This window comes from Camellia sinensis, chromosome 5 (genome assembly GCF_055761805.1).
Source record: "Camellia sinensis isolate YWXY chromosome 5, ASM5576180v1, whole genome shotgun sequence".
NCBI classification, from domain to species: Eukaryota; Viridiplantae; Streptophyta; class Magnoliopsida; order Ericales; family Theaceae; genus Camellia; species Camellia sinensis.
In genome coordinates this window covers 9,840,554-9,856,443 of record NC_138965.1, presented here as the reverse complement: position 1 = coordinate 9,856,443, position 15,890 = coordinate 9,840,554, and the positions used below count along the sequence as shown (strand labels likewise).

The window sequence follows — 15,890 nt, the reverse complement described above, 5'->3', positions numbered from 1 at the left end:
TTTAAATCAAAAAATCAAAAAATTTAAATTGAGAAATTGGAACTCGCACAAAATTTGGGGTTAAAAACTCCATTTTTCTTAATATATAATATAAATTGATGAACAAAATTGCACAAAATTGCAGGAAAATGATGCTTAAAGTTAAAACATAAAATTGTTTGGAAATATGTTAAAAACATTTAAAAAAAAAATGTTTTCGCTAAATCCATAAAACTGAGACAGTTAAAACAGGAAGCCTGCTATTTGAATCAAAATTTAAACTAATGGTTTGAAGGAGCCCAAACCTTTGGAAAGGGCTTTCCAAAAATAGGCGTATGCCACTATTTGCGACGAGCACACGGTATTCTTTAGTAAAAGGCGAAAGAATAATTCGCTTTGTGCTCATCGCGTGGCTGCGTGAATTCATTTTGTGGAATCACCCACCCTTATGAACCACTTTCAAGAACCATAGTTGGGTTTGTGAGTCGATGTGGGACGAAATTTCTCCAACTTTGTCAGGTAGGGACATATTAAACGTTCTTTCAATCTTTTATGGATCATGATCTGAAATAGAAGGGAAAGAGTGAGCATGGGGTGGACACCAGTGTGTGATGCTAGTTTAAACTCCTGTCCATCAGTTAGCAATTAGGATATTGAGTTTGATGATAATCTTTAAACATGAGAGAGAAAGAGAGTGAGTTAGAACTCATAATAGTTTATCTTCCTCTTCTTTTTGTTGTGAGCTTCTTATGTGGCGTGCCTCGTGGGCACCCACGGGCCGGGCCCAACCTGGCTCGCGGGCGGGTTTCGGGTCACCCACGGGCCAATTTACATTCCTACAAATGTGAATTTTAAAATATGAATGTTCACATCATTAAATTGTTAATCGTTGAAAAAATATTTATAAGGGTATCAAAATTAAATATAAGGGCATAAGTGTCCAAGAAAATAGTGTAAATCAAGAAAATGGACTTTATGGAATAAAACTATACATACATGGGACTAAATGGGTTAAAAAATTCCTTCATGAACTTCTTGGGTTAAAACACTTCTAAATTGGACTTATCAATAAAAATCCCTAATAATAATAATAATAATAATAACACAACAACATTAAGCTCTGTTGGTGAGAGTCACATGGGAAGGCCCACGCAAATCGCATTGGCCAACAATTCAACATTTTCAATCCCCACTTTGACTGAAACTATTTGATTGATTTTGTGGCTAAAACCAACAAACAATGATGGCCAATTTTGGAATAAGGATTTCAACTCTTGTTAGTAATCTAAGCTAAAACCCAGGCTTGCTTCTCTCATGTCAAAATTGAGAATTTCCAATTTTAATAAAGACGAATCCTGAGAAATAACTATCACATTTAAAGAAGGCAGAAAAAGGGGGAAAAAAAAATTATTTAGGACTTTGAGATGATCTGTTTTTTGTTTTGATTACTCATCATCGGTCATTTATTGTAGAAAACAACCTAAGATCCCACTTGCTCGAGACCAATAAGAAGCTGTGATTTCGGAACCAAAGATTTTCTTTCAAGCGGGCCAAACTAAAAATAAGAAGATAATAACCATGCATAGTGCAAAAGGAACTAATTTAGGGGGGGGGGATATCGTACATGATACCCATATACCACTAGACTTTGCATGAAATATTAGAAGGGTCTCAAAATTTTAGGGGAGCCTTGGTCTTGCATAGACCACCTTACTTTCACCTGTGGCTACGATCATCATATTGACGTAGCAGACTTCTATTGAAAGCTGAACCAAAACCAAATAAGGCAACTTAAGCCTATTTTGGAAAGATGATTAAAAGTTATCTTTCAGCTTTTAACCTATTTGGATCACATTATCTCTCGGCTATTATAAATGTTTTTTAAAAAAAATAAAAAAAATAAAAACAAAAAGTTAACTTTTAACCAACTTAACCTGGCATGCAAAAGCAGCATGCTAAAGTTAAAATGTTGGTTTGTCTAGGTGAAAATGTGATTGTGGGAAATCATTCCCCACCTCTATAAATAGTGGAGGAACCATGATAGGGAAGGTGCATGAAAAATATATTTCACACTACACAGGAAGAGATTACTTAGCCATCAGGTGCTCATTTAGCCAAACCTTCGGCCGGTCACGCTAGTTGTTTGATTCTCATGTAGGAATACAATGAAGACTTAAAATTGTTTGGATTTTGAATTTAAGTAGATATTTAAAAAAGAAAATGGGATAGATGTGAATGAAATATAAGTTAATATTTTCTCTATTTCTCTCATTTTTTTTCTTTTCTTTTTCTAAATTTCTATCCAAATCCTTAATCCAAATGCAACCTTATTTGTAATTGTAAGAGGAGCTAATTTAAGCCCACTAAATTATTTAGGCCCAATAGCCCAAGATTAGTGGGCCCGAATTTATCGCAAGTCCAAGATTGGTGGGCTTGGATTTATCTCCGTCAAACGGGCTGAATGGCTCTAAGCCTCGAAAGGGTTCGGATCCACGAACCTAGAGACTTACTCGGGCCCGGACTCGAAAGGGTATTAAGCAAGCCTAGAGATCCGAGGCACTCGGACTCGAAAGGGTTCGGATCCACGAACCTAGAGGTCCTAAACACTTGGCTTCGAACGGATTCAGACGCAATCTAGAAGTCGCTCCGTTAATGAGTCCCAGAACACTTGCGGGCTCGGAGCTTTCCGGGATCTACGCACCAGAACCATGGGCGTAATGGAGTTCGAACAAAGGACCCGATCCCGAGGACGGTGAGTGGAGATAAATTCACTCTTCGGTTAAACTAGCCTATACCCGGGTCGAGGTGGCACGACCCCGGGGGGTCCATGAGACTCGGCAATATTTTTTTGCGGCAGGACGTCCTCTGGGACTACCCCTGACCCTTTGGGATGATTGGGGATCATTGGTTAGGTGTGGCTAAGAAGAAGGGTTCGCCGAGGGAGTAATCTCCTCTTCGGGGTTTTCTCATCCTCGGAGAAGTCACCTCCTCGGACAAGGTGGTTAGAAAGAATATCCCCCATGTGCCTTGCACATGGGCTCCATCCTACATCATGAGGTGCCTATAAATAGCACCCACCCATAGCTTTACAAGGGATGGATTTTGGAGATTTTTGAACTCTTGGGAAAGAACTAATTTCCCTTCTCCATTATCAACCTTGAGAGTGAAAGTGGGAGATCCATGGGAGAGCCTTGCCATTATTCTATTCTCTAGCCATTTTGCCTTCTTCTTCACCCAATCTCTTATCTCCATCATCTCCTTTGTTGTTGTGTTCCTAAGTTGAGATTATTGAAGAATCTAAGCCTCTCATCATATTCTAGAGAATTCGATCTTCGAATTTTCCAACTCTTTTCTTGAACCCTCTCCTACAGTAATATAGGAAAGAAGGAACTAGAAATTGCCCCCACCACATCATGGACATTAAATGTGAGCTCAATGACAGAAGGCAAAGCCAGTCAGATAGGTGTATTCCCTTTTATTTTCATGGGATTAAGTGTGAAAGTGCAATCACAACTGGAAATAGTGGTCTTAACCTTGGCATATCTACCAATTGTTACCAAAGCTAACGTTATTGATGGAATTGAAATATATAAAACAAAAATAAAAAAGGGTCAACATTGTTGGGATAATATTGGTTTTTGATGCAACTGATTTAAAATTGATGTACCAAACGTGAAACTTGTTGAATAAACAGTTAAAGCTATAAATGAGAGAAGTGGAAACAACTAGAAACGAGCTTGATGCTTTTCTTCAGCGTTGTTCAGTCAATTCTTTAGATTGAATAAAAAAAATATTTTCAAAATTTCACCCAAGAAGTATAAAGAAAATGATTTCGAAAACAATTTCAGCTCACCATATAAAATAAAATAACTCAATCAAGACTACTTGGCAACAAAGTTTAGATTATTGGTTTGAAATGGAACCCAGACCTTTGGAAAGGGCTCTCCAAAAATTGGCGTATGCCACTTACACTTAGTTGCGGCGAACACACGGTATTCTTTAGTAAAAGGCGAGAGAATAGTTCGTTTTGTGCTCACCGCGTGGCTGCGTTGCATTCATTTGTCGAATCACCCACCATTATGAACTACTTCATGGAATACAATTTGAATTTTGTGAGTCGATGTGGGAGGAAGTTTCTCTAACATTGTCAGACTATCTTTGATTTGGACTAAGCTCAGAAAAATAATAATATATACATAGCCAATGTACCGAGTATTGGGTTGGGTTTGATTGAAAAAAATAAAAAATAAAAACTGTTTGCTAACATATTACGTGTGTTTGGTTGTCACTTGACAGTGAGAATCCTACCTTAACCACTTTTATGAAAGAAATATTTCAAATGTTATTATGTATATTAGATAAGGAAAAGGCTTCTGTCCATCCATTAATTAGCTTGGAGGGTCTAGTTGAGAGGGTTGTGAGCTTACTTCTACGATTAAAACCATTCATCTTGTACAGTTTATCAAGTAAATTATGTATGCCAAAAATTCAATATGATTAGATATTAGTAATTATATGATTGGATCACAATTTCTTTAAAAAATAGAGGGCTTGTTTGGTTTGTTTTTCAAAAAAAATTTTGAAAAAAATTCTCTATAAATAAATTTTCAAGAGTAATCAAACCAAACAAATTTTTTCAAAAAAGTTTCAAAATTTTGTTTGGTTATTTACTTTCCAAAATCACTCACTCTCTTTCATACAAATCAAATCAATCATTTTTTTAAAAGCTCTCTCCTCAAAACAATTTTCCAAAATCATTTCTGAAAAAAGGCAAACCAAACAAGTTTTCGTACTTTTTATCTCAAAAACTACTTTACAAACAGAAACAAAACAAGCCCAGACAATCTATTCTGAAAATCATATTTGCTGGTTAAAAACAAATTTGAACCGATTAGGTGAAGGCCATGTTAGCACAGTTGATCTTGGCGGGTCTTGAACGGTTCAAATCACAGATGATTCTGGATTCGGCCCATAGTCGGACCTGCATTCCCAAGAAGTAGGGTCCATTATTATGCATTGCCAGAAAGTTGAAGTTTTATAATTTTATGAACTTTCTTGCAAACCAGGCACGGGTTAGAAAATTAATTAATTTTTATTTTTCTTTTCTTTTACATCAATTTCCTCCAGAAGAATTTTTCTTGTATCATTTTTCCTGAAAGCCGAACAGACGGAAAAAGAGTGGAGAGGGTGGGAGAATGAGAGCACTCAAATAGAGTTACGAGATTAAAATGAATGGTTTACCTCTCTCCTTGTTCTGCTTTTATAATGAATTTTTATTGATCAAAAACTGATTAACAAAATTATAGGAAAATGATGCTTAAAGTTAAAACATAAAATTGTTTAGAAATATGTTAACAACATTTAAATAAAAAAAAAAGTTTTCGCTATATCCATAAAACTAGGACAGTTAAAACAGTAAGCCTGCTATTTGAAACAAAATTTAAACTAATGGTTTGAAGGAGCCCAAACCTTTGGAAAGGGCTCTCCAAAAATAAGCGTATGCCACTATTTGCGATGAACACACGGTATTCTTTAGTAAAAGGCGAAAGAATAGTTCGCTTTGTGCTCATCGCGTGGCTGCGTGAATTCATTTTGTGGAATCACCCACCCTTATGAACCACTTTCAAGAACCATAGTTGGGTTTGTGAGTCGATGTGGGACGAAATTTCTCCAACTTTGTCGGGTAGGGACATATTAAACGTTCTTTCAATCTTTTATGGATCCACATGATCTGAAATAGAAGGGAAAGAGTGAGCCTTGGGTGGACACCAGTGTGTGATGCCAGTTTAAACTCCTGTCCTTCAGTTAGCAATTAGGATATTGAGTTTGATGATAATCTTTAAACATGAGAGAGAGAGAGAGTGAGTTAGAACTAATAATAGTTTATCTTCCTCTTCTTTTTGTTGTGAGCTTCTTATGTGGCGTGCCTCGTGGGCTTTACCTAGGACTAATCGGCTTCTAAGTAAGCTTGCATATCTACCAATTGCTACTGAAGAGAATGGAAACATGGAACTTCTTGTATTAGCAGTTGAATCTATAATCAGATAGAGTGGACAATATAGAAATGAGCCAATGACAGCATATCCTCATTGATGCAGATTATAAACCCATGTCTCAGTGATGTTTCTTCAGCAATTTTATCTGTAAAGTAATAGAAAATAGTTTAGAAACATGTTAAAAATTATCAATTGAATAAATTATTATAAAAAATCAAATGAAATTAACTCCACACAAGTTCTCCAAAACCAAATGATTAAAAAGTAACAGTCATTGGCAACAAAAATTAGACTAATGATTTGAAAAGAGCCCAGACCTTTGGAAAGGGCTCTCCAAAAATTATCGTATGCCACTATTTACTGCGAGCACACGGTATTCTTTAGTAAAAGGCGAAAGAATAGTTCGCTTTGTGCTCACCACGTGGCTGCGTGGGTGTTACAGATGAATCACCCATCCTTATGAATTACTTTCCTTGAACGCAGTTGGGTCTGTGAATCGATTTGGGAGCAAATTTCTCCAACATTTCTTTATTTGAGAATGTATGATTGGACTGATTGATACAGTATTGGGTTGTCTTTCATTTTGACAAGAAAGCAAAGGAAAATGAAAACAATATATTTCGGTACATAATATGTGAATTTGGAAAGCACGAATCCTACCAAACCACTTTCTTGAAAGATATAATTACTATCAAATGTTTGGTATGTATCTTGTATTAGATTATGCAGAGTTGAAGTTTTATTTCTTAATTTACTTTCTTCCAAACCATAAGCTTGTTTTATAGTAAGCTTGTTGTACTTTTAATTTCATGTTGTTAATGAAATTTTTTTTTAGTGATCAAAAAAAAAAAAAAAAACATCAACCTTTCAGGAATATATATTTAGTTTTACAAATTTAATACAATTATATTATGCTACTGTGAAATATAAATGTCATAGTGCTTTGGCCCATACCATTGGTCATCAGAATCATATTTTAGTCAAATGTATAGAAAATGATGATACCATTATTTATTAGATGAAAATATTTATTTTCCTGTTCGTTTTTTTTAGAATTAAGATTAGGTAAATTCTTTAGATAAGAAGGATAATCATGTCATTTGACATTAATACACATTTAAATTCAAAATATTTAGCACTAATATAGTAATTTCATAACTTTCATAGCACATCATTAGGAGGAGATCAATGTAATTTTACCAAATTATAGATTTAGTTGTAATTTATTCATAGTTTGAGAGAAGTTACAATTTATCTTTAATTTTATTTTCCTTCTCTTAAATTCTTCTGGAGAATCACTTTGTTGTATCATTTTCCTATATCTCAACTATATTGAGGTTAAAATCACATGTTAAGGTCATGTTTGTTTGGAAGGATTGAATTAGGTATGATTAGCATATGCTTACAACAGTTTGGATTGGCTTGAGAGTATGACGTGAAATTGACAAAATTTTATCAATCTTGTAATTTGACTAATTAATGTAAATTTCTCCTTAATTCTCTATTTTATATCCCAATGATGATTATTTTTGCTCTCTTTCTACTCAATTCTAATTTGTTGAAATCATTTCATGTCCGAAGAGATAAAGTTGTTGAGGAATTTGCCTTGACTTTTGCAGCCTTTACTTTTGGTTGTTTGTCAATTTGCAGAAACTATTGTGGTTACAAATTATTGAGATTTAAGCCTTAGCAATTATTTGAGAAATCTTCATCAAAGTAGATACTGTTTGCTTCTGGTTTGAGAATTGTGGTATAGTTTCCAATAATTCATCATCTAGATCATTTTCATTTTAATGACCTTTTTATTAATCTTGTGATTTAACTAATTAGTGTAAATTCCTCCGTAATTCTCTATTTTTATGTCTCAAGGATGGTTATTTTTGCTTGCTTTCTCCTTAATTCTAATTAGTTGAAACCATTTGACGTCCGAAGATATAAAGATGTTGAGGAGATCACATGGAATGTTTGGTGAGGAATCTGCTTTTTCTTTTGCAGGTGTTACTTTTGCAGATTTTACTTTTGGTTATTTGTCATTTTTGCAGAAACTATTGTGGTAGCAGATTATTCACAGATTATCGAGATATATGCCTTGCCAATTATCTGAGAAATCTTCATCACGGTTCAGTGTGGAAAAATGGGTTGGATATGTTGGTTGACTGATAGATATTGTTCATTTTTTTTTTTTTTTAAATCTTATTAGGAAAATTAAAAATCATATATACTCTTAAAAAATAATTACCTATACATGAAAAAAATTATGATTTTAATAATTAAAATTTATAAATTATACCATTACTCTGAATTTTTTTTCCCTTTCAACCCCTACATTGATTTGTTATTTCCCATATCTCATTTGTCAATGAATTTTTTTTTTTTTTTGGAACTAATATTTTGTCACCAAAGAATTGGCAGCATGGAATTCAAGTCCAATTTGTCTTCTAATTCTAATTTTAAGGCTTGAATTTCATGCTGTCTAACACAACGACAAAATAACAATAATAATAATAACACAACGACATTAATCATATGAAGAGTGCTTAATCCTTGTTAGCTCTATTGGTGAGAGTCACATGGAAAGGCCAACGCAAATCATATTGATCAAATCGGGCAACCAATAATTCAACATTCTCAATCCCCACTTTCACTGAAACCAGTTGATTGATTTTGGCCCCATTTGGTAGAGCTGTGGAAAAGTGATTATAACTTATAACCTAATAGCTTATAGCTTATAGTTGTGAACATAAATTGATTTTTGACTTATAAATTAAGTTTCTCTTCCCCCACTCAAAGAATAAGTTGATTTTTGACTTACAAAAAGCTACAAGCTATATTGTTAAGTTGAACCAAACACATCAAAATAGCTTAAATTAAGCTAAAAACTGAAATAAGCTGGAAATAAGCCCTACCAAACAGGGCCTTTGTGGCTAAACTAACAAACAATGATGGCCAATTTTGGATTAAGGATTTGAACTCTTTGTATTGGTAATCTAAGATAAAACTCAGGCTTGCTTCTCTCGCATCAAAATTGAGAGTTTTCAATTTTAATGAATATTTTAAAGAGAGACGAATCTTGAGAAATAGCTATTACATTTAAAGAAGGTAGAAAAGGGAAAAAAAAATTATTTAGGAGTTTGAGATGATCATGTTGTTTTTTGTTTCCATTACTCATCATTGGTAATTTATGGTAGAAAACGATCTATGATCCCACCTACTCAAGACCTATTAGAAGGTGTGATTTTGGAACCAAAGATTTTCTTTTTAGAGGGCCAAAGTAAAAATAAAAAGATAATAACCACATGTAGTGCAAAAGGAACTAATTTAAGAGGGCGCATGTTGTACATGATACCTAATATACCACTAAACTTTGCATGAAATATTAATAGGGTCTCAAATTTTAGGGGGGGCTTGGCTCCTCCATAGACCACCAATTTTAGGGGGGCCTTGGCTCCTCCATAGACCACCTTACTTCTGCATGTAGCTACTACCATCGTATTGACGTGGTAGATTTCTATTGAAAATTGGGTCAATTCAACCTAACACGTCATGTAAAAGTAACATGCCAAAGTCAGAATGTTGATAACAGCCTCATAGGATTGTAAACCTTGTCATATTTGGGCAAGAATTTGATTATGATAAATCATTGACCCTCTATAAATAGCGAAGGAACCATGATGGGAAGGTATATGAAAAATATATCCCACCCTACACAGGAAGAACTAAGGTGCTCACTCAGCCAAACTTTCGGCCAGTCACTCTAGTTGTTTGATTCATTTATATGAATATGATGAAGTATTAAGATTGTTTGGATTTTGAATTTGGGCAGACATTTGAAAATGAAAATGTGAGAGATGTGAATGAAATATAAACTAATTTTTTTACTCTATTTCTCTTACTTTTTTTTCTTTTCTTTTTCAAATTTCTATCTAAGTTCATTGTAATATAGGAAAGAATATATAAACAAGCTCATTGAGCTTGTTTGGGAAGTTTAGTTTTTGGCTTTTTTTTGATTAAAATAGTCACAAAAAATAAAATAGATTTTTAATCCAATAAGACAAAACATCACATTCAACTTATAATTATTACATTCTTTTTTTCAAAAAAAAGTTAAAAAAATAAAAAATCTTTCCAAAACGAGACTTTTTAATCTCAGACTAAAATAATTAAAAAAATAAAAAACCAACTCACTTTCCAAACGAACCCAATAAATTAGAAATTGCCCCCACCACAACATTCACATTAAGGCCTAGTTTGAGAAGACTAAATAAGTGCACTTTTTAACTTTTTATGAAATATGAGTTGGGTTTGAAGTGATGTGTTAGAGATGTGATGTGACTTAAATAAGATGATATGACTTAAATAGGATAGTGACTTTTTAACTTTTTGTCTTTTTTCAATCATGCCAAACTTGATCTAAATGTGAGCTCAATGACAAAAGGCAAAGCCAATCAAATTTATGAGCGTTCCCTTTTATTTTCATGGGAACAAGTGTGGAAGTGGCGATCACAATTGGAAATAGTAATCTTAACATTGGCATATCTACCAATTGTTACCAAAGCAAACATGAAAAGGCAAAATTTAGTTTATCCCTTCATGGTACGGGTTTATAGTAGTTTACTCTATATAGTTCAAAAACAGGCAAACAACTCTTTTGTTGTTTTGATCATTTTACATTTTGGCTCCTTGTCGTTATTAATTTCATCGAAAATAACGGAGAGTTTTAGATAAGAGCGTTCCCTACTTACTAAAATTGAGAGTTGACAATGAAAAAAAATTAGAAGTCAAAGTCAAAATTCAATATTAAAAGACAAACATACCATTCACCTTCATCTTCTTCTCCAATCAACATAAAACTCAAAGCCTAACCCTAACCCTTCTGATCCACTAGCCACCTCCAGCCACCCTCCCCTCCTGCCGCCACCTTTCTCCTCCTCTTACCACCTTCTGTCCCCACCCGGAATTCTTAACCCTAACTTGCTTTCCGAAGGCAAGGGATAGTCTGGAATTCTAGATTCCGGAGAGAAGTCCGATCGGTCTTCGAGGGTGAACATAGGCAGAGGGGGAAGATCGGAATTGACTAAATTCTCGCGCCATAGTGCTGAAACAGCTGCAGCTTGACTTGGGGTTGTGAATTTTCCACTTCCTCTATGGGTTGTAGAAACAGGGTAAGCCAAATCATGGAATAACAATGATTGTATTCTACATTTAGGAGTTCTATATGCTGTGGTACTCATTTTTCTTCTATGATGACTGTAAATCCACAATTAAAGGGTTGAAGATGAAGAAGAAAGACATAAATCACATTCAAACACATATATAGAGGGTATTTGTGATGATTTAAGTATATTTTTTTTTAATTTTTTACGAAAAATATATAAAAATAAAATAAAATAAAATAAAATAAAGAGGTAATTGACTCAAAAAAAATAAAAAAAAGTATGCTAATATAAAGATGTCAAATAGTGTCATAGTCGATTCCACAAACATACACACGTAATCGAATGAGAGAGAGAACCTATATATGGTGCGACAATGCTACGTAGCTCAAATTTTGTGGCTCAAAAGTGGCTTAAATGATCAAAACGACGTCGTTTTGAGTACAGAACAACATAAAAATGGCCAAAACGACGTCGTTTTGGCCATTTGAGCCACTTTTAAGCCACAAAATTTGAGCTACGAGACATTTTCCTATATGGTGTGTATATATATAAATATATTATGGTCCATTTTGGCTCAAAAAAAAAAAATCACATTTTTCGATTCGTTTTATTGAGACGAGTTAAAAAAGTATATATATATATATATATATTTTTTTTTTATGAAAAATTTTAAAAACATCACTAAAGATGAAAAAAAATTAAAAAAATTGTTCATGTTGACTTATTTTTTGTCTAATCTGAATTTTTTTTTGGATTTTTAAAAAAATTTATAATTTTTTAGTTTGCCTTGTTTAATTGAATCTAAAAAGCTAAAGCTTTATGATTTTTTTGTTTTGTTTTGAAAAAGCTCACTAAAAATGAAAATAAACCAAGAGAACAAAAGCCAAAAGTGTACTTCCCAAAATACCCCTATGTATGTATATATATATACCAATTTGTGTAAAATAAAATAAAATTAATAAAATGAAAATACCAATTTCTTCGGTGTAAAAGCACAGTATGTATATATATATATATATATATTTGTGTAAAATATAATAAAATGAAAATTAGTTTAGAAAGTTAAAAATTAAAATAAATAAGTAGAGATCTATAGTTTATTTAGTATTTATTTTTTGATGGGTAGTTAATATGTAATTTAATTGAATTAATTTTATTTTTCTATGAAAAATTGTTATTGTTGAACTTAGAAATAAAATAAGAAAAGCAAAAAATAAGGTAGAAGGCCAGAGGGGTATTAAGATAATTTCACGTCTGTCGTTAATGGAGTCAGTATTGCAATTAGTCTAAAATCACAAGGGAGTTGTTTGCCTATTTTTGAACCATAAGGGGATAAATTGCTCCAAGTCCAAACCACAAGGATAATTTTGCCCTATAAAAAACAGAATGTCAAAATTGTTGGGATAATATTGCTTTTAATGCCATTGATCTAAAATTGATGGATCAAACATGCAACTTGTTGAATCAACAGCTGAAGCTATAAATGAGACAGAAGTGGAAACAAATAGAAACGAAATGATAACAGATTGATGTTTTTCTTCAGTGCCTCGTTCATTCAATTCTCTAGATTGAACAAAAAAATTATTTGGAAACAAGGGACGAAAATACATATAAACATTTTTCAAATTTTCAATTAAGAAGTACAAAGAAAATGATTTCAAAAGCAGTTTCAGCTCACCAAAAAATAAAAATATAAAAACTCAATCAAGAGCAACTGGCAACAAAGTTTAGATTAATGGTTTGAAAAAAGCCCAGGCCTTTGGAAAGGGCTCTCCAAAAATTGGCATTTGCCGCACAATATTCTTTAGTAAAAGACAAAAGAATAGTTCACTTTGCACTCCAGCAATGATAGAGACCACTAAAAGTGGTACTCTAAACTAGCACTAATGAGTTGGCATCCATTTAAAAAAAAAAGAAAAAAAAGAAGCACAATAGCACTGTGGCAGTAAGTGGGACCCACTGCCACATCAGTAGTGATAGCACTAATTAGTGCTCTCACTCATTTTCCCTTTGTACTCACCACATGGCTGCGTGCATTTATTTGTTGAATCACCCACCATTGGCCCCGTTTGATGTAACTGTTAAAACAGCTTACAAATTATAGCTTAACAGATTATAAATTATGACTTTAATCAAAAGTTGTTAATCTATTTGGTGTAGCTATTGGATTATAGATTTAAGTTGTTGAGTTGTGTTTGTTAAATAAGCTGTGAAATAGCTTTTTCAATTAGTTTTTATTTTTTGTTATTTACTACTTGTCTACATTTCTTATAAAAAATAATAATAATAATAATCTATAGTCCATTTGTGTCACGACCCGAACCCGCCCTATGGGTTAAGGTCATAATCGGCCAGTAATCACGAGATTACCTATGGCCTCAAACCAAATAAGACAAAACTCATCAGAGTAAAGGGGCTAAACGGAAGCAAATTTAAAACTTTGTCCATAGAGCCGTGCTTATATGCACATCATAACATTCCATACATACATATGTTAATAACTCACAACAGAAGGTATAGTAACATAAAGTTCTATACAGACAGGATCATTCAAATCTAAGTTAGCCAAAACAAAGCTATATGCAGACGTACACCAAAGTCCTCGCCAACATGACAAAATAACATAGAATGGCAAAAGGGCGAAGACGTATCTTGTGTGTGAGACGCAAGGGCTGACTCTTCAAAACCTTAGTTGTTCCAAACAGACTTCACTGGGGGGCTGGGTTTGGACTCCTCTTGGCTCACCTAAAAACACATGAATGAGCGTGAGCGAAAACTCAGTGAATAATATCAAATAAGGAATATACATTGGAACAATATACATCAAACGGCCTTGGGCGCAATTTATATTTCTAACTAATACATACATACATAGATATATGTAAGTTAAGTAACTGCGGTTCCAAACACATCATATGGCCTCGAGCCCAATCCATTTGTATCATTCATGTCCAACTATTATTCGTGTCAAATTGTCATTCGTGTCAAACTGTTATTCGTGTCAAATTGGTCTTCGGCCCATTCATTCATGTCAAAACGGCCTTCGGCCTATTCATTCATGTCAAAACGGTCTTCGGCCCATTCATTCATGTCAAAACGGCCTTCGGCCCATTCATTCATGTTAAAATGGTTGTCCATAATTCAAACTAGCAAACTTGTAAAGAAATAAGCAATTGGACAATTGACAAACTTCAAAATATCGATATTACTCACAGTGATTGGCTTGTGGATTTGTCCTGGAGTTTGACCCTACATATCACATAACACATATGGGTCACAAATAATTCAATCCGTTCTTTAATTCACATATTCCTCTTTAGGCTTCATTCTTATCTCTTTAATTCAATTACAATGCTCAATGTATGCCTAAGAGTGCTTAGAAGTGAAAGGGAACGGAAAATAGAACGGAGAATGCATTTTCAAAATTTCAGAAAATAAGGTCCTCGCTCGAGCGTGGGCTTCCCCGCTCGAGTGGACCCATAAGTTCTGCAAAAGTACTGGATATGTCATTTATACGCTCGAGCGTGAAGTCTGGCGCTCGAGCGGAAGGCCTCGCTACATGGCTCCCCGCTCGAGCATGAACTTCCCCGCTCAAGCGGAAGTCCATGTCTGCAAAAATGCTGGGAGCCCGTTTTTCACGCTCGAGCAGCGGTTTCCCCGCTCGAGCGAGCACCAAATTTTCTGGGTTTTCTAGCTGAGTTCTTGAGCTCTAATCCAGCATTCAAACCAATCCAACTTACATTTTTTTGGCTCAAACTTCAAATATGTTTATGCTATCATGATACAAACACCTATTTACATCAATATGGAGCTCAATTTCATAAATCAAACACATGCATATCCCAATTGACATCATACTCATTTCCAACATGCAAATTCATGCATTCATAGCTCCTATTCTTATAATTTTTACATGCGTGTGATGTATTACCCTTATTCTCAACCTAGATGATGCAAATGGTGTTCATTCTCATGAAACTCAACAAAAACATGCTTGCATGTATGATTTAACACTCATACTTCCACATTCAACTTAATACATGTTTGATTATGCAAAATCATGGTGATCCTATACATGCATGTGCATTTTTAACTTCAAATTCATCAATTAAAGCACAACTCTTGTTCTTGATCACAAATTAATCTTTAATTCACAAATTACAATTTAATATTCATGAATCCATTTACCTAGAGGCTCAAACCTTTCAATCCAAAGCAATTCTTCCAAAATCTCCAAGCCTCAAGACCAAAACCTCAATCTTCTACACCTCCCCTCTCTAATTCGGCTCTCTCTCTCATCTCTTGGAGTTGGTTTCGACCAAATGAAGAAAAAAAGAGAGGGGTTGGTGTAAGATGCACCACTAAATACCATTTCATTTAATTACAATCATTAACATTACATATTTGAGCACTAAGTCATTATTTTAATCCAATTAATTTGATCCGAATCAATTTCCAATTAAATTTCACCGTAGGCTCTAAAAATTATGCCAATCATAATGGCGTAATCAATTTCGGGTTCTGTGGCCGATAAAAAAAAACACAAATGGCGACCAAAAAAAAAAAAATTCGTCGCTGAAAGTGCATGAAATGGCGACTAAAATGGAATTAGTCGCCGAACATAAGGGTTTTAGTGACTAAAAGAGTTTAGTCGCCGAAAAGCAGGGTTTTAGCGACTAAAAGGAAGTTTAGTCGCCGAATATAGGGTTTTTAGCGACTAAAGTTTGTTTAGTAGCCAAAAGTCACGGTTTTTGGCGAC

General features: G+C 34.0%; 1 long non-coding RNA gene and 4 other non-coding genes across 5 annotated transcripts; all 5 read right to left on the bottom strand.

Moving 5' to 3' along the window:
- Window positions 1–280: 280 nt before the first annotated feature.
- On the bottom strand, window positions 281–394 carry LOC114268846 (U5 spliceosomal RNA). The gene has a single exon (XR_003631416.1). It is a non-coding gene; the product is annotated as a U5 spliceosomal RNA (small nuclear RNA).
- Window positions 395–3,904: 3,510 nt separating this feature from the next.
- Window positions 3,905–4,025, bottom strand: LOC114268848 (U5 spliceosomal RNA). Its single transcript, XR_003631418.2, has one exon. It is a non-coding gene; the product is annotated as a U5 spliceosomal RNA (small nuclear RNA).
- Window positions 4,026–5,067: 1,042 nt separating this feature from the next.
- Window positions 5,068–6,700, bottom strand: LOC145790033 (uncharacterized). Its single transcript, XR_014328667.1, has 2 exons — window positions 6,293–6,700; window positions 5,068–6,120 (listed from the first exon to the last, which is right to left on the bottom strand). It is a non-coding gene; the product is annotated as an uncharacterized LOC145790033 (long non-coding RNA).
- On the bottom strand, window positions 5,445–5,558 carry LOC114268847 (U5 spliceosomal RNA). Its single transcript, XR_003631417.2, has one exon. It is a non-coding gene; the product is annotated as a U5 spliceosomal RNA (small nuclear RNA).
- LOC114281066 (U5 spliceosomal RNA) lies at window positions 6,289–6,402 on the bottom strand. Its single transcript, XR_003635785.1, has one exon. It is a non-coding gene; the product is annotated as a U5 spliceosomal RNA (small nuclear RNA).
- Window positions 6,701–15,890: the final 9,190 nt, after the last annotated feature.